This window comes from Molothrus ater, chromosome 13 (assembly GCF_012460135.2).
Source record: "Molothrus ater isolate BHLD 08-10-18 breed brown headed cowbird chromosome 13, BPBGC_Mater_1.1, whole genome shotgun sequence".
NCBI lineage: Eukaryota > Metazoa > Chordata > Aves > Passeriformes > Icteridae > Molothrus > Molothrus ater.
Genome location: NC_050490.2, coordinates 16,583,454 through 16,606,382, shown reverse-complemented (window position 1 = coordinate 16,606,382; position 22,929 = coordinate 16,583,454).

Here is a 22,929-nt window from a genome sequence, read left to right as displayed (position 1 = left end):
ATCAGGTGGTATGGTACATGCTGAGGAAAATGCTCTGGCAGGCTGCAGATCTAGAGCCACTGATGGAGGTGGGTGAATTCAGAATTTCTGGGTTGGATCTCTCTTCCCAGTCATGGCCCAGCCTCCCTCTGAAGTTGTGTAAATTCTTCGTGTTCAGAGTGCCTTTGGTGGAGTTCCACAGGTTTGTTTTCTGTTACTTGAAGAACAATCTCCTTTTGCTTGTTCAAACGTAGCTTTCACAGGCTTTATCTCATGGCCTCTCATTTTTACATTGGGAGAGATACTGAACAATCAATTTCTCTCCAAGCCCTTCAGACCACTCATGATTTTATAGACTCCTAAAATAAATTGCTTGTCATCTCTTTTTGAAGCTGGAGTCCTGAAGAGTCTGTGTGATCCTTCCTGATAGAAGTTTTCCCTATTGTCTCTCTGAGTCTTTTCCAATTCCCTTTCTGATGTGAGTTGTCCTCATTGGAGAAAAGTGGGATTAGAATCTGAATTTTCTTGTTGTGGTTTTGACTCTAAGGATGTGTGATAGTCCCCTCTAACATCTTCATGTCTACATTTGTGTTCTGAGGGGTGCACTGTGTCAGTGGTGTCAGATAGCCCTTGTTAGGTTATCCTTCATCAGTTTTTAGGACACAGAGCCAACCCAAAGGAAGATGAAGGTGAACGCTCTGATGACACCCCGATCACAAATCCTTGAAAATGAGCTGGGATGATGATGTTTCTTTAAACTGGGCTACACTAATGATCTTAGCAGCTCTATTCTCAGAGCCAGTTTTACAAGCAATCCTTTAGAATGGTTTCAGCAGGACCTGCTGACCAGGGACCATCTGCAGTGGCGATGTGCGACGCGCTGGGTAAACGCAGTTTGTTTTCTGAAGTCCTGTGTCAGCCATCTGCAGCCATTTATCTTGGTTCCATCCCCCTGCATGCAAAACACTGTAAAAATGAAAAAGCCTACAACTGGCACTGTGTAATTTTTGTGCTGCCAGCACATCCCAGAATGTGGACATAGTGCCCTAAGGTGTTTTTTTTTCCTATGGGAGGCTTCATTCCACAGCAACCAAAACACAACTGGATCCCAAAAATCATCCTAAGTATTAAAAGACTCTGGCCTGTCTGCTAATTGAATCTCCAGCTCCTATGCTACTTGTTAAAACCCTTGAGCTAATAAAGCACTCATCCAAACTCTGACCTTGGGCTGACAAATGCAAAAAATCATCCAAACACAATCGAAATCCGTTTAAAGATTGAATTCTGGAGCAATTAAAAAAATAAATAGCTGAAACTTGAAAATAAAGACATGGCCTAAGGTAATGTTCACTAAAACTTATTTGAAATCCTCAAAGTTTTCATGGCAAAGACAATTTTTAGCTTTGCTACTAGCACTGGAAGTTAAATCTCACCGTAACTTGGCTGAATGAGATGGATTGCATACTGGCACCTCTAGTGTAATTTGAACAAGCAACCCTGGCATTAAGGACCAATAAAACCTGGGGTTGTTTCCATTAATAACCTTCACTGATTAAATGAGAGATAAGGAATGAAGGGCTTCAGAAATGGAAGTCATTGGATGGGCCATTCAGACTATCTTTTCTCTGCTTCTGAATTGTCTTTGGCAGTAGGAAATGTTATTACAGTTTTCAGATTTACAGACAAAACATGAACCAACAATGACCAACCTGCTGGCTGCAATTCTAATCAACCACTGGGCTTACAAAAGGAATCTCTGACTCTTTTCTCATAGCTAAATTTTTTTTTTCAGTCTCAGTTGTGTTTGGGAACAATCCACAGATTGATGACTTAGGCTGCTCTGTGAGCCAACTAATCTTAACTCTTCTTCTGAATTCTTTTCAGGGCTAGTTGGGTAATACTTGCATTGAGTTATAGCAGCCTCTTGCAACCCCTTTTCACTGGTGTGAAGCTGTTTCAGGTTGCTCAAACCTTCTCCAGCCTCAGGGTAGGACAGGGAAAAGCTTTGGGTGTTTCACCTGTTCCAAGTGCTCTAAACATTGTGCTAAGATGATTGAGGCCTAAGCCCCAACAACACGGTGTTCTCCTGTCCTTTTCAGTCTGTCCTGCTCATGAACCTCCTTTTTCAGAGCCCACTCTCACCAGTCTGGCTCTGAGTTGCTTGGCTGTTCCCTCCCTTTTGGTTCATGAAATGAACCTTCTGAAATGAATTTGTCTCTTCTGTAGTGTCCCTACTCTTGCACCACAGCCTTGTGTTTCCACTGCATCCCCTCACTGCCTTGCCTGGCCACCCTTGCTGGGACAGCTGCACCATATCTTCATTTCTGACCCCAAAAACCTGGGGAGGATGAGGCTGCTCCATGACAGTACTGGTACAAAGCTATTTCTGTAAAAATGACAACAGTGATAAAGTAATGTGTTCTGTGCAGAGACTTTGCCAAATGTAATGTTGTGACTGGCTATTTATCAGAGCTAGAGGCTATTTATCTGTGATGTTATCCACACAATTTTTTTCCAGGAAAAAGACATTTCTATTAAAGCTTTCTTTTATTAAAAAAAACCCAAATACCCACAGAGCTCTTCCACTTCCAACATGGGGAATTTTTACCCAGTCCTACTTTTTCTTTATCTATTTCTGTAGACTTTATTTACCTGGTAGCATTTTTTGCTATGTGGGATTTTTTAGTCCTACTTAATCCAAATTATAATAAAGTTACTTTATTATAACTTGGAGTTGACTCCCATCCTTGCCAGAAATTTCGTGCTCTCAGTTCTTGACCTTGAAATGAGGAACAGAAACGATTCCTGTGTCCTTTTGGGAGATTAGAGGATGATTTTTCAAGGTTTTACAATCCCATAGCTCATGATAGGTGTGTGGTGCCAAATTTAACAGAATTTCTGTTGTTGGTACTTCTCTCTGCTGTGGTAACCTGAGAAATACCTCAATAAGGTGGGACAGGGTGTGCTTTCAGTAAAGGGTGGAAGTGAAGATGGCTCTTACCTTTCCTTGAGACCATTAATTATTGTTGATGAGCTTTTCAGAGTCTGGATTTCACAATATTCTTTCAGAGCTGGGGACACAATTTGGTGACAGAAAAGGGCAATGGATTGCTCAGCCCCTGCTAGTGCAAGAAGTTTGGCATCCCAGTTTAGTTTGCAGCATTTATTTCACTGCAAAGTGGTTTCATGGCAAGCAGTTTCTTGCTGTCAAAGGTACTTTCCATCCATGTCATAAATTACAATGAGCTTTGACAAGTCCTTCAAATTTGGTTTCCCCTCTCCTCGCCCCAATGTGTTGCAAAAATGGCTTGATGGATATTTTGAAAGTTGACAGGCCAGAGGATGTTTCTGAATTAAAATACATTCTGGGTTTAGTGGCATCACAGAAACCAAGAGGGAGAAAAGGGAATAATATGAAATGTTATTCAAGGATGTTTTTGTTCTACAGCAACAAACTGAGCTTTTGAATATTATCTTTGATGAGAGGAGAAATCTGGGTTTAAAAACACAATTCTGATAACATTAGTGAAGCTCTGTTAAAAATACAGCCTGCTGTGGTTTTTAAAATGTTTTAAATGACACTTTCATTCTGTACATATTTCGTGTATTTAAAGCAGTGGGATTCTTATTAATTGATTTTTTAACTCTTCTTTCTCTGTTGCATTACAGTATTTTTCAGTACTGTGTGCTTACTAACTCTGAGTATTCAGAAACAGTGAGATTAGACTGTGATTTTAGTTTCTAATCACTGTTCTTCTTGTGTGTTTTTTTTTTAAATTTCATTTTTCAAATGTATAATTTATTTGGTTCATTGTTATACATCAGGAAGATGCCTTGATTATCTTCTTTTCATCAAACCAGAGCACATGTTCTTCATATGAATCTCTGCTTTGATGTCATTAAAATTGCATTTTCCCCTTAGAAAAGGTTTTCTTAAAGTTATAATTTCTTTTGACATAAATTTAATGCATTAACATCACTTCTATTAATGTAGCTGGATGCAACATATAATAAAATCCAGTAAGGTCAATGCCTAGCAAAGAATTTTACGAGAAAAGGCATTTGAAATGTGATGTTTGAAAGTATGTATTTATTTCCTTATCAGTGGTTCTAACAACAGTTAGGCCCAGCTGACAAGCTGGAGTAGACTCCTCAATTTAAACCTTAATTCTAATATCTTGTGGTCCTCTTTCAGCTTCAGCTGTCTTCCTGCTGAAGGCACCAGCCTCCAGAAATGGGGCTTTTAGTGAGAAAATGTTGCAGGGCAAGGGGAATCCTTGCATTAACTGGGCATTTCACCCAAGTGGAATCTGAGCAGGAGCATCAGGGTGTGCCCCATGAGCCAGGGAAATAACGGGGACAGTGCTTTAGGGGACAGCAGAATGTGTTTGCTGGGAATTCACAGGCCAGGACATATCCCTGCAGTTCTGGGTGTGGAATTTTGGTCAAGACACCAGCACTGTCCCCTGTGCTTTTTGAAGAGTGTCGTGCCCTCTTTGGTGTCCATCTGGATGAGCAGGAGAACTGCAGATTGGCCAAGTGTTTAGTTTGCCATTTGAAGGGTGTCATTTCCTCATCATGCTGCTGACACACACAGAGCCTTCTGGAGCTCGGTGTAGAGGGGGAGGGAGTTACCAGTCAGCAGCATCAAAACTTCGTTTCCAGATTTTCTTTCTTAGGTTCCTAATTCCTGACTGAAAGGTTCCTAATTAGGCATTCCTAATGTCTGGAAATGCAAATATGAAGCATTACTGAGGTGAAAGGAGAAACTTCTCCTCAAGTTGATGTACTGGGGTATCAGCAGATGGAGAACAGAACCCAGGCCCTGATTTGTGCCTGCTGAGAATCCATCCTGTGCTCTGCTTTGCCACTCATTGCTCTGTAAATCTAAGAGGGAGCTTTTCTTTGCTTTTAATTTCTTGATTTTAATTTCTTGATTTTATTTGTTGCCTTGTCACTGCAGCTTACATGACTGGACAGCTTTCATAAAGTCCCTTGCGAAGTCTCAGCCTGGTGAGGTGCTAATTAAATGAAAGTTGTGATTAAAGTGGGACAGGGAGGGAGAGTTCAGGGCTACCTTGTTTATGCACTCATTTAGCTTGATGACTTTAGGGAAACTAAACAGGAAAGCTTCAAACAATGAAACCAGAAAACTTCTGCTAACTCCTATTTAGTAATTCTCAAAGCTTTATTGATTCAGTTGGGATGCATCCTCAAATGCCAGGGATGGATCTAAGGTAAGATCTCTTGGGTCTCCAGGAGTGTGTAAAAACAATAGCAGCTCCAAGGTCTTGGGTACAGAGCCAGTCCTTCCTGCCTTCAGCACAGTGACAAATCTCACCAAAACTGTCCTCATCTTAACTCTTCTCTTTTGTAGCTGCTTTGTTTCATGCTGCTGTTACCACTCTGCACAATCAAAAGGGCCTTGTGACTGCCTGCTATTGAGAGCCAGCTGAAATTCTAAGGTCCAAGGAAGCTATTCAACAAATTTATTCATATCTCTAATCTCCTAACAGTTCCTGGAAGCATATTTCACATTGGCCCTGTGCATCTTACTTTATATAATCATTTCAGGTCAGTCAGAATGCATCACTAAATGTCATGCTCTTAAAATTGTAATTGCAATCAAAAAAGGGTTATTTGTTCTGAGTCCTGAAAGGAAGAGGCTCAGCCATTTGTATTCACCTGGTGCTTTGTAAACAAAGCTTTACCCTTGGGGTGGTCAATGTAATGTCTTTAGGTGAAAATGAAGATCACAACTTGTTAGGTGGTGAGAGAATCAAGTAAACTCCCTGCACTCTGAAAGCTTTATGTAAAGGACTTATGTGTGTGGTTTTTTTCTTTTAATTACGGTGGTTTTTTTAAGATTGGGTGTAGAGCTTAATACATAAGCAGATGGAGTAAGAAGAGTAACTTTGTAAACTGCTGAAAGGGCAGGAACTTATCTTTCTCTGAGGTGAAAAAAAGAAAAATGGTAAACTGATTACGTTGGGTCTTAGTTTTGAATTTGCTTTGAATTCTGGAGGAACTTTGTAGGTTGTTGGATTCATTTTTGCCATGGTACATATAAAATAATTCCAACAATTTGGTATTTGGTTCTATATCTCAGCAGTGTTGGGAGCACTGATAAGTTTGGCTGAACTACCTTTGCTACATGAAGGCTAGAAAGGGTGAGACAGCCCTTTTCTGTACTTAGATCTGAGGCTGCAACAAGGAGAGACAATCAGAAATCAGAGACAGGAACCAGAGCAGAAATGAAGGGTCAGGACAGAGCCTGAACAGTCACAGATCTCTCAGGTTCTCCTGGGGTGGAAGAAGCTTCAGAAAATCTGTTTTCTCCAGTCTGACTTGCTCCTCTGCCTGGGTTGTGCACTCCAGAGATGCTGGTGCCCGTGGCCTTGATGATGAGACAAAAGGGGTTTCATCACTTGCTGTGGCCTCTTAGCTGGAGAGGGTGGTTTGACCATTTGTAAATAAATCTTCAGTGCTGCTGCTCTTCCCTTTATCTGTATCAGCTGAGAACTGAGGAGTTTTATTCTGCTGTGTTAGAAAGATCAATGTAGGCAATAGGTTGAAATGGCGCTGTCACAGCATGCCATGACAAAAGCCAAGAACAAAAGTGAGATGGAATCTGGGAGTTCACTTTGAATCTGCCACTGTTACCAGAGTTTGGGCCTTGCTTTTGTATGTCCCCTGCTCCCTCCAGGACCTGCAGCTTTCCATCATCTTGTCTTCTTAGTGATGGATATTGCATTTGCACAAAGGAAAAAACCCAGCACATCAGAGTGAGAGGAGGCCCAGTATAGTTTTTTTTCTCCCTCAACACTGTTTTCAGGACCTGAAATCTGGTAGATACAGGGGCCCAGAGCTGTTACATGAGGACAGGATCGATTCAGTCAATCAGAGGGAAAACCTACTGTCAGGCTCCCAGACCTTTAACCTGCTCCTCAGAATTATTAGAACTCCCAAATCTCTTTGCAGGCCTTTTCTATTAGACAGATATTCCCATGTTTTGATTTTTTTGCTCCAGAAGTAATTTTTTTTATAATTACCTTCATTGAACTGCACTTACCATCTGTGAAGTGAGAGGCACTTAAATGATTTATTAGCCTGGGTTCCTAAAATGTGCTGAACAGCCTGGGATTGATCTTGGCTAGTGACAACCACGGGATACATGACAATGGGTAGGTGGCCAGAGCTTGATGGAGCATCGTGCTGTGCTGTGGGTCTTGCTCTGTGGGACTGTGTTGGCTCCCTTCCAGTTGTACAGATCAATAAAAGGCAGGTGTGCCTTGGCTCAGAAATACAAAGAAATGTCTTGAAGTACAGCTCTCCTCCTAAAAAAAAAAAATCATGGGGCACTGTACCTCTTGTTTCTGAGATAACTCCCCCATAAAAGGTTCTAAAAAGCTTTTGGCAGCAAAGTAAATCTTTCTGGAGTAAAAAAATGGATTCAAATTCATTCTTGTCTGTTCTGACTGAAATCCTGAAGGCTGATTTTGGTCCTTACTCTGTTTCTTCTCTTGCAAGTAGCGTCCATGGAACATAAGAGGCTTTCACAGCTTTCCCTTAGCCTGTACAAGGTGGTTAATGCTCAGTGGGGTTTGGCAGAGCGTGCAGCACAAAGTGGATCTGGCTATGAACATCACTGGCAAGCAGTGAAAGGCTGCAGGTGTAAGCACTGCTCAGGAGGGGGAATATGGTTCCTAGAGAAGCAGGACACAGGGAAGAGGAGTATCTGCCTTTCATGCAAGCAAAATCCTGCCTCTGGTAACAGGCAGGGGCTCCTGACTTACATCTCCAGCTGCAATCTCATCTGAGCAGAGGCTGTGAGACCCTGCTACTCCCTGAGCTTCCTCTTGTAGCAGAGACTCACAACTTCTGCTGACCTCAGAACTCAGCAGGAGCTGAGATGAAGCAGCTCCAGCCCTTCACAGGGATGAGATGCCACCAAGCAGTTGATCTCACAGATGCAAGTGACTGCAGGTGAGCCAGAGCCTGCTCCGTGCAGATTGCCTGGAGGATCTTCACAGGAACATTGGCAAGGGAGAGGAGGCTGCAAAGCTGCTTTTAGTGGTGGGACCCTGCTGGGGGTTAAGCATCTGCCTTCCCCCTTCACTCAGCACAAGCTAACAGAGCAAAAAAAATCAATTCAGACACAGTGTTAAACTCTCTTCCCCACCCAGTTTAACATATGCAGAGAAACACAGGACTGAGCCCAGAAAGAATAACAGGAGGGATGTGTCGGTTGAGTCCAAGCCATGGAATAGCTTGGAGCAGCACTGTGGTTTCACAAGAGGGCTCCAGCTCTGGCTGAGTGCTGCAGTGGCAAACAGAAGCTGTCCTGTGGCTGGCAGCTGGCAGAGAGGTGACCTGTGGGGCTCTCTGAGGACAGGCTGCAGACAGCTCTGGGGCTGAGATGATGCAAGCTGGCAGGGATCAGCTACAAAGCCACCCCAGGGCGTTTCCGTGCCCCCAGCACTCCCCTGCTGCCGTGGGCAGTACAGCCCATGTGTGCTGTCCTGCCTGGCACTGCCACAGGGAGGGCACAGGGCTAAGTCAGGCAGCAAATGAGCCAGGAGAGGAAAAGGAGGTGTGAGAAGGCTGCTTGGAGAGGGTGGGGTTGGTAGGGAGCTCTCCCTGTGCTTGGGCTCAGCCTTACATTTGCAGGGTGGTTAAAGGCCTGGAGGTGAGGGGGAGGAAAGCCTCACCATGGGAAGTTGTGCAGTGTGAAGGGTCTGATCTGAGCTCCTGAAATTTCTGGGATTTAGGTGCCATGCAGAGCTGCACAAACTGGCACAGCTGTTACTATGTTTGTACTCTGTACTTAGATGACATTAACCCAGGTTTTGGAATCTGAGCATGCATGTCTACCTAGATACAGGGCATTCCTCTGTCTTCTTCTGATTGCTCCTAGAAGCTCATGCACCACTTCTACTTTAATCAATGTACGGCTTCACCTGCCAGACAGTAGATGCTGATGAATTTGTTCCTCCACTTTTCCCATGGTTATCTTTCCTAAAGCCAAGTTTCTCTTGTTTTACTCTACCTGCACTGTAGTTGTTTTTCTCTATCCTGAAATGCCCTGAACTTGGAGTTAGTTCAAACTCAGCTCTGTGTTTATGAGGGTGAGGAGAGGTCAGACTTGGTTACCTTAAGGAAGCACAGAAAGAGTAGAGGGAAAAGGAAACCTCAGGTAATGCTCCTCTCTGCTGGCTGATCCATCCATATGCCCTAAAGAGCAGCATGTGGCCAGACAGAGTTGGTGAGAAGCAGAGACAGATGGCAACATGTGATCTGGAAGGAGCACAGGGTTTTACACCCAGTCAGAGATGCTAAACCAGAGCCCTGAATGCTCATGATTCTTATGGTGTAGTTGACATCATTCAAATATCAAGATTTAGGCTGGCCTCTACTCCAAGGATTAATTTGGTTTCCTCTTTATTGCAAATCTGGCCTTGTGCCATAAAATGCTTTTCCTTCTGACCTCCAAATGAATGAGCAGGTCCAGTCACAGTGGACAACAGCACAGAGAGACAAGTGGTGGAAAGGACAGATTTTTGCAGGTAGCAGTTGAAAACTTTAGAGGATATTTTAGCCAAAACTCAGGTCTTGTCCCTTTTATTTCACAGATTCTCCCCTGGCCCCTCAGCCTGGGCTGCAGGAGCTGATGTATCAGTGGAGTTGTGTTTGCTGGAGAAATTGTTCCTGAGTGACACAATCCATCCCATTCCTGGGAGAGTGATGGATGCTCTGTTTGCCACAGCTGGGCCCTTCCTTCCCCTGAGCTGGGTCAGCAGCAAGCTCAGGTGAGAGGTGCAGGAGGCTTAGCAGACCCTTCCTGACCTGGGCAGGCTGGGGGTGAGGGGGAGGCAGCACAGCTGCCAGCTTTGTTCAGGCTTCCTTCGTGCTGCTGCTGTCCTCAGATGCAGAGGGCTTGGCAGTTCAAGGGAGGAGAAAAAACAAACCAAACAAAGAAGTGAGAAATGGCTGAAGAAAGAGAGCAAAATATTTTTGAAGCTCTGCAACATCAACTCACGAGCTCTGCCTCTGCAGGGCACAGCCCAGTGTGAGCTGTCCTTGGGAGGGTGGCTCACTTATCCTCAATAATTAAAGGAGGGATCCTTTCCTGCTTGCTGCACTAAAGATGAGGGAGGTTTTATCTGTGCCCTGCTAACAGTGCCAGTGACATGTTCAGAACGCTGTAGCACATTTCTCTGCACATGCAGCAGAGGAGAGGGCTCGTGGCAATGGGCCAGAACCACTTGGATCATTTTACCAGGGGCACCCCAGAGACCAGGGAACCCCAACAAGGAGTTTGTGTTTCCAGTCTGTGGCACCCCACATTGTGACATTCTGTTGTACCCCCACCTCCCCCATTACTTCTGATGACACCAAAAATCATTATTGTCTTCAGACATGAAAATCAGTTTAACTCAAGCCAGGGTCAAACTGCTGTCAGTGTACTTGGATATACGTTTCAATTTTGTTTTGTCACCCTGTGAGTTGGAAAACTGCAGATCTAGGTGAGGTGAAGCCAGAATGATAAACTTTATTTGAGACTGTGAAACAAAATTGGATTTCCACAGATACTGGTAGTGTGGGGCTGTATCCCCTCCTCTTTAAAGTGCAATCCTGCTTCTCTGTATTGGTTTTAAATAATTCCATTCTGCAAAACAGGAGGGCTTGAGAAATTTCAGAAATAATTCAGGCAAAAGCAGGATTTCATGCTGCTGCTGTCCATGGGATTCTGCAGCATCCTGGTGTGATGTGTGGCTGTGTGTGTCCATGTGCTTTTTTGTATTTGCCTGCAAATACACACACACACACACACACCCCTCTCTTTCTGTATTAATTGGTTATGTTACCCAAATACCTCCTAGGGAACTCTCTCTCTTTCTGTGGCTCTGGTACAATTTGTTCTTGAAACTACTCTAGGAATTGTACAATCCCATGTTAAACACCCCCAGCCTGACACAGATACAGATTGAAAGCTGATACACATTAAGAAGTGATGTTTAAGCAATTGTTTTTTCTGCTCTCAGAATATTTTCTCCTGATAATTCGTTTCTCAGGAGTGATTTAGGCCCTTTCTTGGGCCAGGAGGAAGAACTGGATGACCCCATATGGGGTTCCTTAGAACCTGTGCATCTGTAATTTTAAACAGAGTAAAAGCTGAGGAGTTCCAGCAGAGCTGTTCCAGGTCCTCACTCCTCAGTTCTACCCCTCAGGCATGGGCCAGTCTCAGCTCGTGGTGCTGCTCTGTGGCTGCTGTCACAGATCCATCACGGTTAACACAGGTTCTGCAGGGTCCCAGAGGAGCTAACCAGGGTCAGCATGGCCCAAACTGATGGGGCTGCTGCACAGAGGGCATGGAGGTGTAGTGAAGATCCTCAAAAGAACAGTTCCTCTTGCCAGCATGGGGAGAGGTGTAAAGACAAGGCTGTGCAGAGGTGAGAACTTGTAAACTCTCAGCTCCTCCTGTCAGTCACCATTTCAAGTGTTGTTTCCTCATCTCCTGGGGCAGGACACCTGCTGATGTTAACCTTTCAGTAATATACTGCCCACCATGGCATGTTAGCTTCTTACCTAGTGTATTATTTCTCTTCTATGGAATTAATGTGTTTCCCAAACTGCCAGTCTCTTCTCCAGCCCAGAACACCTGCATTTAGCCTTTGCTCTGCTGTTCTGATGGCATGGGAAGTGTGTTGCATTCAGCATGACAACCCCTGCATGCTGAACATGACCCAAATGCTACTTAGAGGTGGCAGCATCTCCCAGGGGAGGTCCTGAGTGCACCCAGGCACAAACCCTGCTTTTGTGCCTTAATGCTGCTGCCAGAACACTGCTGATGCATCTAGCATGGAACAAATATTAGCCATTGGGCATTTCTCCCAGAATGTCTTCTCTTGTGCATGGAGAAAATCACCCCATATTTATCTGATTTGTGCATAAATGGAGTGGGTGGTGTGTGGGGAGAATATTTCAGGTTGTCTTCCATCCTCCAAATTTGTGAAATACACATTTAGCTGATGTCCCCACCAAAGAAGATATTCCAGATTTCCAGCTTATTAGATTTCTGTCATTTTGTGTCATTGTTTTGATTTCCACAGTACTTTGCACAAATGGCACCTACTCTGTTTGCTGTCCTTCTGTCTGACTTGCTCTGTTCCCTGCTGCATCCTCTACATGAGAATAGATGATTTCTGGGGCTTTGTCCTCAAAGAAGCACTGGCCAAAGCTCTTTGTGCCTCTGCACTTGTTTGCTTCCCTCTGCTCCCCAGTGTAAAAGCCTCCCTGGTTTGAACAGCCATTGGGCAACACAGCAGAGACATCTGTCCTTTTAGCATGAGCCTCCCCCATTGCATAAGTGTCCCCTTTTCCTGACAAATCTGCTCTTTCAACCTTCTTCTCACCCAGGTATTAAACCTTGGCTTTTTTTTGCCTCTCTTTCCAGTCCTGCACAGAGTTACTGGGAGTGTTTTCAGAGAACACTCATTGTCTCCAGTTTCCTTTTCCCAGAGCCTTAATTTTGCTTCCAGAACCTCTTTCCTGCCTTTCTGTGTATCGTTTGTGCCAGCATGGACTAGGCTTTTCTGCAGTTCAGACTCCCAGGAGTTCTGCTGCCCCAGCCTTGGCAGTCGGTCCCCGTGTCCCTCCCTGGGGTCACAGTCCCAGCTGCCTCTGCTGATGGTGGCACTCAGCTGCAGGTCTGGCCTGTGCTTTTACAGAGGAGCCTTCTGTCTGTCTGTGGGGGAGGCTGTTCCAGGTGTTTGCTCTTGCTTGGCACTCCTGTGGTGCTGGCTCTCATGTCTCAGACCTGGGTCCTGCTCAAGGTTGTGCACTTAAGGCTCAAGCCTGCAGAGCCCAGTGCCTGAGTCACTTTCTTGAGTGCTGGCACGACTGATTTGAAACCAGAATCAGCTTTTGGAGTGAGTGATTGCCTTTGGCAGGAGGCTTTGGCTTAGCAGCCCACCCTCTGTACATTCTGACACCCGGAGCAGCTCTTACCAGGCTGTTCTCCAAGCAGAAACCTGCAGCTGATGGGCACCTGGATCTCATGGACAGGCTCCACATTCCCTGCTCCTGAGAGGTGTCACAGCCTCACCTCACCAGCCCTGTGTGGCTGATGTCTGACATCTCCTGCTGCAGGAGGTGCAGCTGGGCTGTGACCTGAGCACAGGGATGGGCCCAAGGCAGTCTGGCCCTCTGGTAGTCACTGGTTTTCTGCAGGATTTGGTTTTCCAGGTATGTATTCTTCTGGGATTTCTGACAATGTCCCATTGGGACGTATGGACTGTTGACTTTTATAAGGAGCTGACCTGTAGTCAGACACACCTAAAGCAGAAGATCCACTTAATCTAAACTGAAAGGTAGAATTTGTGGTCTTCTCTGGTTTGTAGTCACTTCAAGGTGTTCAGGATCCTCTGTTTTCTGTGACAAATCTATGTCAGTGTGCAACTGCTGCTTTTTACATTTTTCTTCCCTTTTTATCTGTATTCTCTTCCCTTCCTCCAAGCTGCAGACTATGCACAGAGTCCCTTGCAGAGTCCTACCAGCCTTGAAGGCTCATTTGAATTCAGCACACCCCATTGTCCTGCTGAGTGTTCTATCAATGTGCCAACTCTGCTGTATTAACCCAGGAGCAGGGGAAACTGCAAGTCAGTCAATCCTTGGGCTACAACAGCTTTATTTTATTTAATGAATTTTGAGTCATTTTATGGTAGAACTGGGCTGCAATTCCAGCTGAGCCCTTTGTAGCCTGCACATTCCTCTCTGCTGCACACCTCTGGGTGTGCAGCCAAAAATGTAAATTAATGAAGACAAAGAGGAGAGATGTTCCTGACATGGCTATTCTTCTCTCTTGTTAGAGCACTGATGCTCAGGCAATACTGGGAGAAGCTGCAATATTATCACTTTACTCATCAGAATAACGTTAGTCTTTTTCTTGGGGAGACCAGTGGCAAGTAGCTATTGACCAGCTTAACATTTCTTAGAATTTCTGTCTCTCAGGAAAACCACCATTTCCTTCAGTACTTTGGTATGCAAGATCGTAAATTATCTTGTAAGACTTTTCTTTCCTTCTAGACATATCTAAAACATCAAAGGTATCTTGCTGAAAAAATAAGAAACAATGAGTCAAAATCAGAGAGGTGCACAACTGGCATATGTCTGTGATGGTGGTCCAAGTTAATTTCTTTTTTAACTTTGCCATGTTTCTCTGTCTCGTGTAATCATAAATAAGTTAAGTACTTTGCAATCTGTGGAATGTGTTTTTCACATGACCACCATCTGGGCTGCTATTTCTCTGCCCTGTTGTACCTCTCTGTTTGGGTTACTGATAGTTGTCTGTCTGGTACTGTTTGATTTTAGCTTTCTCCCTTGGTTCCTCAACAAGTTACAAGTAGACACTTTCCCTAATTTTATCCTCGAGGTTTACACTTCTCTTAGCCCTAACAAATGTATCTGAATTCTACAGTTTATTCCTGTCAATACACTGTGTTTTACTGTTAACAAGTGTTTGTCTGCAGGAGGAGATATCAGTCAGGAATAACTCTGGATTATCACTCCATGGAAGCTCCTTTGCCCTTTGGAAATGGATGCAGGGTATTTGTACTGTTGTTCCAGAATCTGTGTCTTGTCAGGGAGCCTTCAGACATACTTAATTTTCCTCCCTCCTATTTGAACTCAGTGCCCTGTGTTGAACAAGCCTTAATTTCAGCCTTCATCAAACCTGCTTTCTCTTTCAGCTGAGATTTTTTCCAGGTGCAGTGGTACCTGAGGTATGGTGGAGATCCATCTGTCAGGCTGGTTGTGTGTTAAGGGCTTCCTGAAGCTGATGGAAACCACTCCAAGGACAATTGAGCCAATCCCTCAGAACACTGAACCAAGCAATTACCAGATGTATTCCAGGCTGACACTTCCTTAACCCTTCTTTTATTCTATTCCTCATCCCTGTATAATATCAAAGTATCTTTTTTTTTTTTCTCTGAGCACCGTGTTCCTTTTGTGCCTTTTATGATTCTGAGAGGAGAACAGGTAATTTTGAACACTGAGTCACTCTCTTATGCCTAAGTACAAGGTTCTTCCCCCCAGCTGAGGACAGGGAGTTCTGAAGCTTCCTGAGGCCTTGGTTCTTGGTTTGGTGTGTGTGAGTGTGATGTGCTGCTCCACTTGGCTTGCTCTGCTCATGGGTAATTTGATAAGTGATAATCGTGGCCTGCAAGGAGTGCCAGCCCTGTCATTCATGCCACTCCAGCTCATGTCTTCATTTTGTCTGGAAAAGCCACTGTGCCAGCTACTGATGGACTTTCTGGCCTTCTCTGCTTAAAATAGGCACTTGTCCCTTCAGCTCTTTTGTGTAGGTGAAAGGAGTTGCACAAGGTTTCAAAATTAAATGGTTTTGTTTATTTGATTTTATTATGTTTTTTCATTCCATGATCTGGGGAAGGAGATGTGTGCCACAGGTCTGTGGAGGGTAGAAGCCTGCCCATGGATTTAAGCAGACTGTCAGAACTCAAAGTGGTCTGAGGTGTCCTTACAGATGAGGGAAAGGACAGAAAAGGTAGCAGCTAAAAGCACAGAGGACTCAGAAACACCAAAGGAGCATCTGTAAGCCCTGACTTCATTCCAGCAGAGTGAATCTGCTTATCTCAGTTGCCCATCCAAGTGAAAATACTTGCATTATATTTTGTTACAATAAAAGCTGAAGCTGGAAGATTCCATGGCCACACTAACAGCCAGTTTGGCAACATCCTGACCACTGCCCTTCAGCTCTTTCCCCTTCTCCTTTTGGTACCTCTGTACTCCCACTCTTACACTAATTCCTACCATTCCCATTTACCCTTTGCCTTTCAGCTTCTGGCACCTCACTTATTCAAATTTTGCTAGTCCAGGATGATATTTTAGGCAGAGGATGTGAACCTTGTGAGACTGGAGAGGTGAGGTTTTACTGCACATCACTGAAAGGCAGACATGGAGATTTTGTGCTGGACTTGCCCCCCAAGAGTACATGGGGCCCCTGAATCTTCAGGTACCTGAACTGACTGTGGTGAGAAGTTTTGAGAACATTTTGTGGTCATCTCAGAAAGACCTGCTTGAACTTGGCTTATATCAATTAATGCTGTATTGTCCTTATGTCCCTACTGAGAAGATCTGCGGGGTTTGCTGCAGTGTAGTTTTCCCCTGCTCCAGTGTCCATGGTTACTGGGGACAGTAACTGATAAGAAGGAAGATTCAAAGCTATTTCTTTCTTTCTGTGATCAGAATTGCAGCTCCCAGCCCAAAGGGAGCTGTGCAGAAAAGGAAAATCTGCAGGAATGATTGTCAGGAGGTGTGTGACCATGTTCACTCCCAGCATTTGTCCCTGTGCAGTGATTCAGTGACCTTCCCTTGCCTTGGTTTGGGTGTGCTCAGCACTGATCCAGACTCAAACAGAAAGCCAGGCTTAGGAGGTGCCACGTGTCTGTCCCCTCCTGGCAGTGTGCTGGAGCTCCTGGGTTTCCAGATTGGATTGCAAAGATGCAGGAATAAGTAGCCTTTGGAGGATGCTGCTACTTTAAACAGCAGGTCTGTTTTGTTGCTTACAGACACCTGGGCTCTGCAGGAAATAGATTCAAACCTGTGCACTCGGCTCTGTGTTACCTTTCTGCACTAACATTCTTCAGGTTTTAAAAATTCATTAAAACTTTTGTGTGCCAGTTAGTAAGAGGAGCAGATTGCTCTCACAAGTGGGGAAGCAGAAGACATAGGAAGGGGTTGGATGGGGCTTTGAGCACCTTGCTCTGGTGGAAGGTGTCCCTGCCCATGGCAGGGGGGGACCAGATGAGCTGTAAGGTCTCCTCTAACCCAAACCTGTCTAGGTTTCTATAATTAGGCTCAACATCTTCAGGTTTTTGGATGCTTCTCTGTCATCCTGCCGTGGTACGGAGTGCAGCAGAGCTGGAGCAGGCTCCGAGAGGTGTTTCCTGCGCTGATTTCAATCAAGAGAGCTCCGGGAGCGCCAGCGGGAGGATGCCAGGTCAGCCCGGCTGGGAAGCGCTCGCAGCCCCTGGGCTCGGCCCGATCTGCTCGGCTGTAGGGAACACTAGAGGTCACTCTGTGACCAGGGATGGAGCCTGCAGGCGTTCGGGGGCCTTGGGAAGGTCAGCGGCTGCTAATCCATATAAATTGCTGAACTACGAGCAAAATTTGTAGCTCATTATGAAGCGCTTTGATGCGGCATCGCTTCTATCCTTCAGATGCCAATTTCCTACGGGGAACACCCCCCTCCCTTCAGTACCAGGCTCATGTGAGCACCCAGGGCAGGCCTGGGGTTTTTTTGGGGACATTTCTGCCGAGCTGGGCTGGGCAGGGTCCCTCCTGCACCTTTCCAGGCTGTACCTGCCCTGCTCCTCTCGCGGCTGTCAGTGTCTGATCATTTGGAATGATCAGGAATTCATTTGGCTGATGCTGCCTGGCAAGCCTGGGGGTAGAGATGGATTTAACACGGTCACTAGACAGCTGTGTGCTAAACTCACTGGCTGTGGAACCTATAACGAAAGGATTTAATTTTATTCCCTAATAATCCCTTTTCTCTCAAACAGGTCAGACTAGAGAGGCTGCTGCTACTGCTGCAGCTTTCAGCCTCCCTGGTGTTGTTATTGCTGGTCAGTCAGGCAAGACATTTCATCTTGGGGACAAGTTTTCCTTTTAGTATTATTTTATTGAACTTGTTTACTTGGGACACTCATATAAAATTTTCAGTTCCCCTGAAATACCTCTGCAGAAGTTATTCTGAGTGAAAGATTTCAGTGATTTCCTCTCCTTCTCCTGAAGGGAACTGATAATTCTGGGTCAGATAAACCTATTTGCAAGTTGGTTGCATAGTTAGCAATTAATTCTGGTTGAAAAGTAAGGAATTAAAACATAATTTAAAAAATAATATTAACATAGTTTAAAACATAATTTAAAAAATAATATTAACATAACCTGCCTCATTTTGGCCAGTAAATAAAGCAAGTTCTCTCCCTTCCCCCAGTCTCCGAAGGGATCAAAGGTGAAACACCTGATATTGGGTTGGACTCGATGATCTTAAAGGTCTCTTCCAACTTGGTGATTCTGTGTGTGATATGAGACTGAACAAAATATTTTACTTGACCTAAAGCAGTTTTGGGAAGTTCATTTTTTCACTGTGGTCATAAAAGGGAAAGCTGGTTATTTGCAGAGCTTTATTTGTAAGCCTTCTCTTAGCTCCTGTGGAGGCCAGGTGTCTGCTGGCAGGGCAGGGAATATACCCCATGTATATTCCCCTTTTTCTCCATGGAACATGCCATTAGTGGCCCAGTTTTGCTGGAGGTTTCTAATGCTCTTACCAAGGTTTCATGGCATGGGGAGGCTTTGCACTCGCCCCATTAGGGCAGGTACCTGGTTGTGGCTGCATTCCATGGCAGTGCAAACATTTCACAAATCTAGTCAGAAATAATTGGGGTAACAGGGGCTCCTTAGTCTTCGTTCACTCGAGGGTCACAGGACGTCAGATTTGACTTTGCCATTGAAGTCAGCTAATGTACTGGAAATGCCTTCATTTTCCCCCTCTGGAGGCATGGGTTCAAATCTGCCATAAATTACAAGTGACACAGGTTCAGTGGTCTTAATTAAATCCCACGAGGTTATTTTCGTGTGTCAACACTCCCCTTCTCCTCCCTTCTGCAGCCTCTGGAGCAGCTGAAGGGCAGGGAGGACTCCAGCACTGCAGGTGGAAGTTCTGGGTGTGGTGTTCAAGTGCTGGAGTTGGCTCTGGGCTGGGGTACAGCCAGACCCTGAGTGTGCCTGGTATCAATCTCCATTGAACTTGTGATGGAGTGGATATTCCTTGTAGATTTAAAGGATTCCAGTCTGTGCAGGGTCGTTATTCCTTGTAGGGAGATAACTGGCTATAGAGGATTTCTGTTATCCACAGCATCTCTCCAGCCTGCAATTCATTGATTTCCAATCTACTTTGTAAAGGTGCAGAATAGGGGTGATCAATGCTACAGTGCTGATGTGAATAAAGTGTGTCCCCTAATCTGCATTGCCAACAGCCCACTTCTGATATCCTGAGCTGACCTGGTCATGACTGTCTCTTACACACATAAATGTGCTGGCTGTTGCTAACCTGCCTTGAAAGCCTTTGGAATTGGAACGAATCAGATCCAGTGCAGCTTTTCCAGGGAGTGGCTAGGCTGATTCAAACCTCTTTTAAGCTAATGCTTTTGTAAAGGCACTATATGTTGCTAACATTTCTCTTAGCTTGGATTTAAATTAAAAGCTTTAATTGGTCTCCTGATTCTCCTAGAAGCATGTTTAAAAAAACAAAAGAAAAAAAGAAAAAGAAAGCTAGGAAAAAAACCCCAAGCCCCAAAACTTGCCATTTAGAGAAGAACTGTTTAGAGAGCAGGTTTTTATTTAATAAACAGTGATCAATTGAATTGATTAACCATGAACACATTACAGCAGAGTTTGTTGTTGCTGCTGCTGATAATTGCAGTTCACGTGCGTGAGAATATTAAATGGCTGTTTGCAGGATCATTTTCATGCTCTTCTCATTTAACAGAATGGAGAAAACAACAACTGTTGACAGTGATTTTGGTTAGGACTGGAGTGCTGCAGACTGTGCCCTGAGGATGCCTGTGCAATAACTCCATCAATTGTGGCCATTTACTCTGCACTTCCAGACATTTCTGCAAACCTTGCAGCTGTTTTTTTACTAATTCGCTTGGTAATTAGATCTTATCATGCTGGCTCCATGGCTTTACATAAACTGTAAGCATTTGGAGCTGCCATCTGAGACATTTTAGAGTTGTCTGTGTTGTTTTGTGCTGCTCTGCAAAGACCAAAGTGCTCTCAACCCAGTAGAGACAGGGAAGCAGTTTTAACAAACGAGTTCCTGCTGATTTGAGAAGGTTTCCATAAAAGATAAGAGTTCCTTCACTCAAATTAACAACTGGAAGCCAAGTGGCAGTGATGGATTCATCCTGCTGGATTCTGAGCACAAACTGGGATCTCTGCTTTCTCCCCTGCAGTACAAATCTTTATTTTTAGGAGGAGTTGGGGGCTTCAGTAGAAGTGTTTTACTGTTTTAGATATCCCATTGATGTCAGGGAGAGGAAAACCATGGTCCTGTGAGCTCAAGGTCAGCACTTGGTACCAGTCATGCCCAAATAATGTGAAGGGAAAGCCATGAGCTCTTTTGTGGCAGCAGGCCACCTTGGGATGGCTTCCTGCAGTGCTGCAGGTTGGGAACCATGGATGCAGGTGCCACTGCTGGTGGGATGGCCTGGCTGACACAGACCTACTGACCTCAGACGAGAAGGTGCTCTGCCAGTGGCTGCTCAGCTGGTCAAACACCAGAGCATCTGATGAGCTTCCCATGCCAAAGGGAGAAGATGAGTCACTCCTGTGAAGACTAATGATTTGCAGTGAAAGTTTTGTTTCATGGCTAAAGAAATTGTGGCCTCTAAGATCTTTTCCAGTTTGATCTCTGCACTGTGGTGAGATTGTAGAACACATTTCTTTATGGTATGTGCACACTGGTGGGTCCGGCCACACCGAACCTTGGGGCAATGAAGATGAAATATTTTGGAAAGGAGGTGCAAGGCATCTGAGAGCCTGATTCAGAGCCCACTGTGTGAAGAGAGGCTGCTTGGCTAAACAGAGATAAATCTCTGCTGGTGGCTGGGGTCCTGTGGGCTCACTGACATGGTCACCCTCTGCCACTGCTGCCACTCTATCCAGCTCCTGGTGCACTCTAGAACAGGTGCAGCTCCAAAGAGTGTCACATGTGCCCCTGGTGACAGACTCTGAACTCAAAAGCTTTCTATTTTCAGATCACATCTTTGTTCTGCTGGTTCTGTGAGAGGTTTCAGAAGATGGTTTAGGTTCAGGGGTACTGTTTGCTGTCTCTGGGTCTCTTCAGTCACAATCTGGTTTTCTTGTTTGCACTCTCTGTGCTTTGCACTTCCTCTGGGAGGACAAGAAGGCTGGGTGTGCTGCAGAGAACTGTCCTTGCTCTTAGGAGTTGACAGAGGTGTCTGCAATTTCAGTGCAGGTCCCATAAATGGCAACTTTGCAAGGTTTGCATCTCTAGAATTCCACCTAGTTAGGGATGAAACTTGGTTAACAGGACCCCAAAGAGAGTTTGAATGTAACAGATGTCAGTGTAACATGCAACTCTTCCGCTTTTTTTTTGTGTTTAAACAAATCATTAAAAAATTTTGCAAGAAAATCTCATGAAGTATGCAAAAATATTATGGGGAGAAGCAGCTTTTCCAGATGGGCTTTGGTGCTTGTGTCTGTCAGGTGATACTGGCAGATGTCATCATAAAGGTACTTTTGGCACTTGTAAAAGTAGTGATAGTAATGCAATAGCTGTGAAGGTCTAAAGAAGGATGTGAGGCAATGTCTGTAGGGAGAAGGGACACATTTTACTGGGTAACTGATATAGCTGGGGAAAAACCATGAAATTCTGGGGACAGGACGCCCCCAAACTTTCTGGAAGTTTTCTGGAGTTCTGAAAAGAGGCAGGTCAAGGGCTATAGAGGTTTAGGCATTTAAACTTTTTTTTTAAAGCACAACTCCTGTACCATGGCCTTAAACTGGTGCTTAAAATTTAGTGCTCCAGTGGAGCTGATCTCTTAAGACTGACTAAGATTTCAGCAGAACAGTGAAGAATGCCTTTGGAACCCCTAGGGCTGGTCCCCTCAGAGGAACTTTTCCCTGATTCCCTTCTTTCCATGTAGGATACCAGAGAAAATGGCAGAGGTGTTCCATTAGAACCATTAGGAAAGCCTGCAGAGGTGATCTTTTCTCCTTCAGAACTTCATAAAAGTTGCTGTAAGGTGTTTTATGCAGTATCGTCATCTCTGTGAAATCATGGCTATAACTTAGTTTGTACTTGTGCCAAAAATGATATTATGGGCCCTTGGGTGAATTCACTGAATTTACACTGCAAAGTGCAATAATTTCAGAAACAGACAAGTTTGGACCAAGTGAATGTGCTCTGCTTACAGCTGTGTTCCAGACCTTGGCATCTGCCAGCAGCCCATGCAGTAATGGGCTGTGCGTGTGCATTTTTATCCCCTTCAGCCCCAGTGCAGTAGAAATCTAAAGTTTAGTTTGAAATCTTTAAATTAGTGCTACATACCTCACAAATAAATCCTCCAAGTCACTTATGGATGATGTGCCCATAAATTTCAGGGCTGGTGGTGAAGCAGGCACTGCAGGTAGATGGATCTCAGGACACCTGAATGGTGACAGCAGCATATGCTACTGGGATTTTAATAATAGCAGCAATAATAACAACAATGATATCTTTTTAAGCATAGATATATAATTTAAATAAGGGGATTCAAGCATGTGGGGTACATATCTGTTCTGCAGAACACAGAGATAGTTATTGTGGCTCTGGAGAAATGATGATGTGGTCAGACCTGCATGACAAATTAATTACCCCAGGAAGTAAATGCTTTAATTTGGAGGTAACTCTGTGCTGTGTAGATATCTTGGGTCATTTGAAGGGACCTGGGAGGTGAGTCTGTGGCAGGACATGTCCCTGTGGATGTGGTTCTGGGGTCCAAGCCTGGCTCTTTAATCAGGCTCACATCTCCCCTTGGCAGCAGTGCCAGCGGCCATGGGGAGGGTGCTCGTTTCTCCATTATGTGGGAACATGTGGAGAGAGAATTTACTCCTCAGGTTCTGAAAGCTCTGTGTGAACTTCAATATAACAGTGCCAATTTTAATCAAAGAAATGTACTGTGGATGTCACCTGCATTTTTATCCAGTTCTCTTTGACAGAAATAGAATTCCGAGTCCTGCTAGCGATAGAAAGGGCAGAACAGCCCACTCCTAGGCTCATTTTGCTTGCTGTTATTCTGCTACCATAATTACCTCTAAACATAATTATGGGCAAGACAAATGACATTTTTAGCTTTG